Source organism: Borostomias antarcticus, assembly GCF_949987555.1.
Source record: "Borostomias antarcticus genome assembly, chromosome: 5".
Taxonomy (NCBI): Eukaryota; Metazoa; Chordata; class Actinopteri; order Stomiiformes; family Stomiidae; genus Borostomias; species Borostomias antarcticus.
Genome location: NC_140238.1, coordinates 5,047,503 through 5,051,148, shown reverse-complemented (window position 1 = coordinate 5,051,148; position 3,646 = coordinate 5,047,503). Strand labels below are relative to the sequence as shown.

At 41.6% G+C, this 3,646-nt stretch overlaps 1 long non-coding RNA gene across 1 annotated transcript; it reads left to right on the top strand.

Annotated features, from left to right (window-relative positions):
• Window positions 1–1,426: 1,426 nt before the first annotated feature.
• LOC311309227 lies at window positions 1,427–2,670 on the top strand. Its single transcript, XR_014630458.1, has 3 exons — window positions 1,427–1,584; window positions 1,920–2,075; window positions 2,311–2,670. It is a non-coding gene; the product is annotated as an uncharacterized lncRNA (long non-coding RNA).
• The last annotated feature ends 976 nt before the right edge of the window (window positions 2,671–3,646 follow it).

Below are 3,646 nucleotides of genomic sequence, written 5' to 3'. Positions count from 1 at the left end.
TGGGTCATTACAGAACAGAATCCAAGTCACAACAGTAACACAACAGTTTTAGCCTCTCTTACTCTGAAATGTAATTTAATGTAATGTACTGCTTTATAAATGTTCTTAGCCGGTAGACAAGCATACTCCAGGAGCTTGCTCGATCGCCTTGTTGAGAGGGGTCAGGGAAGAATTTTTACAGCTCACTTATCTGGCCCCCGGGTGATTACTGTTTTTTTGCTTCCCTCTGGAATATGTAGAGGTGGGTCATATGCCCACCTCCCTTGTTCTCTGTAAAGCGCATTGTGTTGCCTCTGGGTATGAAATGCGCTATACAAATAAAGCTTTGATTGATTGATTGAGTAATTGCAGGATGGGTAATGTTGGGGTAAAGCATTTAATTGGATACAGTGATGATCAATGGAATCTACTGAAGAGTGACCAGCCAATTACCTGTTTGAATCAAACAGATAATTTCATGTTAACACTTAATATTAAGGTCCTCTTATTAAGCATTAGTTAACAGGTAATAAGATCGTTATAAGATGCTTATTAACATTAAGATTTGTTAATAATACATGTATTATTATTATAAATATGTTTATTGTTAGATTATAAGACATTTAGAAGAAACGTGTTAACTGTTAAGAATGTTAATAAAAGCCTTATTATGCTGTGTTCACACCGTGCGCAAATGTTTCCGGCATTTACATACAAAGTCAATACAATTCGTGCGAACTGGGCGGCGGGCGGCGCAAATCAGGCGAACCCGGCGGCGCGGTGGCCAGGATTTTGCAAAAGTTCAATTTTTGGAACTTTCTGCGGCGGATTCACGTGGCAACCCCTTGGATCCCGCAGCGAGATTGGGGCAAACTGGCGGCGCGAATTTTCTCGCAGCGCCCGGTGTGAACGCAGCATTAGTTTCTTATACATACGTATTAGCCGTTAATTATGCACGTCTTATGCACGTTACTATGCATTTTGCTGCTACCGGATCTAAAGTGAGAACAGTGCCTTATTAAGGTTAATAAATCCTTTATTATGCACATGTGACCAATTTCAACCTGTCTGCGTTTTGTGTTTTTATTGCACAGGGGTGGATTTGAACCTGGGTTTCCCGTGGTTTCAAATGCGCGTTTGAGTTTGCCTCCGTTTATACCTGAGAAACAGAAGTTGAGCCATGAGCATCAAAATAGCTACAGGGACCATCGTTGTAGTATTAGCTAACTGCTTTAGCCACCGACAGCTACTGGCCGTGTCCGAATTGCATACTACCTGCTACATGCTATATAGTAGGCACTATATAGTATGCATACTGCATACTATATAGTACCTACTGTTCCACAAAACGCGTGTAGTATGCGAGAAAATACAGCATGCTACTCGAGTCATCCAGCGGAAGTGACGGGATACGATACTGTTTACTCCCGCGAAGCTGTGGTACAATTATCCGGTGTTTTCTGTGATCATTTTGTGTATTATCCACAAAAATGTAGCCTTTTCCTGGCATGGGATGTGCGGCTGCTGCTGCCGCCAGGAGAAGACGTGTTAACGCTGCAAGGAGAAGAGCCGTCATGAGATCTTCTCGACATGCTTGTAGTTGAGGTAAATATTGAACGTTAGCTTGCTAGCTACGCTAGTTAGCTAGGTTAGTTGATAGCCCCGCATGTGCTGGCTTGGGGCTATACTGTTACATTTGTACCAGGGATGTTATAGTAAATAGATTCTGAGAGGCAGGTAAGCAAAACAATAAAACTCAACTCATTTTAAAGAGGTGGGTAAACTGAGTTTACCTGGGTTTACTCATCACTACACGCCTGCTTTGTAATGTTACATTTTAGCTCTACAGATAATGACATCTATCTATTATCATATTGTAAAGACAAGTATATGCCATACGCACAAATGAGTTAAAGTTTGCCCTAATAATCCCCCTGTAGGCTCACATGGAAGACAGAGGTCCTCACCAAGTCAACCTCCACGTCCCTGCTGAGGACCTATTTTGACGGCGCGGACACAAGGAGGGACTTCAGATTGTCAAAATCGACACAGAGGAACCTTGGTGATGGTCAGGAGGATGGGGCAAGACCATGGAGGTGCTAATAATAGCAATAACAATAATAATTCATTGCATTTAGAGCTTTTCTCAGTACTCACCCTTTACAATGGTCTTGTCATTCACACACAGGTGCTAGTCTTTGGAGGTAACATTACATCAGTCATTTAGCAGACACTTTTGTCCAGCATTACCTTAGTCATTTATTTAGCAGACACTTTTGTGTGTCTGCTAAGCGACTTACAGTAGGCCTAATTGCATTTAACCATTTAAAGGTTGAAGACCTTGATGGTGGCCATGGTCCTGCTGCTGCAGATCATCCCAACCCTGGAGATGGCCTCAGAAAGTGTCTCGCAGCGGCAGCATCAGCACCAGCACAAGCTGCCTGGATCGCAGCTCTTGGTGAGCACGACTACCCCCATCCTGCCATAAGTAGTCAGTCTATCAGTTCATGAGTGTGCTTTGCCTTGTTCCTTATAGACAGCCTTGAGGCTTTAAACACCGATCAGTTGGTTATAGGCAGCCTTGAGGCATTTGTTTAAATGTATTTGTATTTAAATTTATGTGTAACACTGTACATAGTAATCAGTTTAAGTATTTTAGGGGGAGACAACAGATCAGCGTTCTTCTGTCAGTACCTTTTGCAAGGAAAGCTAATGATCTGACCAAATATAAACAAGTCAAAAGTATATTTGAAGACCATTGTGTAATAAAAATATCCAAGAAATGTTTATGGTTGTGTTTCTTCCATTATACATGTAAAGGTTACTTCTTGATGTATTAACATTTCAACAAAGTGTAATATCTACACATCAGACACATTGTCTTGATATGTGTACAGGTCATGTACAGTAACTTGGAAGGTCTTAACACAACACGCAGAGCGCTTTGGACATGTAACTCCCTTATCAAGTAGTCGTTAGTCAGACACATTAAACAGTGATGCTTTCATAACCGTCTCTGAATAATTCCAATGAAGCATTGTGAACCAACATGTGTGTTCCGTCTTTTATGCCTAATTGCAAACTACAATGTCCATTAGGAATGTTCTTTTACTCTAATGACTGGTTTTAGGTATAGTGACATTTGTTCTTTGACTGGGAATACATTACAAGGAATGACACACAAACACCAATTTAATTCAAGAAAATACATTTAATAAAAAATAACAAAAACAATAATGGAACAAGATAAAACAGTTTTTTTTGACTGAGGCTTCTAGAAGCAACATCAGCCGGTCCTCCCTCTCCTTAAACAACCCCCTTTCCTCCCTCCACTCAGCCTTCATCTCTGCCTTCTCTCTCCCCCGTTCAACATCAGCCGGTCCTCCCTCTGGAGGACGGCCAACTCTTCCCTGTTTACGGGGAAGAGAAACACCACGCTGAAAGGCTTGGAGTAAGTTAACTAACGTATGCATTGTTGTTCAGAAGCAATCCAGCGGTCTGTTTACTTTGAATATTGATTTATGTAGGACCTACATCTTAGAAGCTGGGCTGCAGGGGACGACGGAGACAGCCTGGATAAAGCACACAGAGAACCTTGTAGTCATGTACAAGGTGATTTTGATCTACAGGCTACATGATAGCAAATATATTGATAGGGACTCACAGT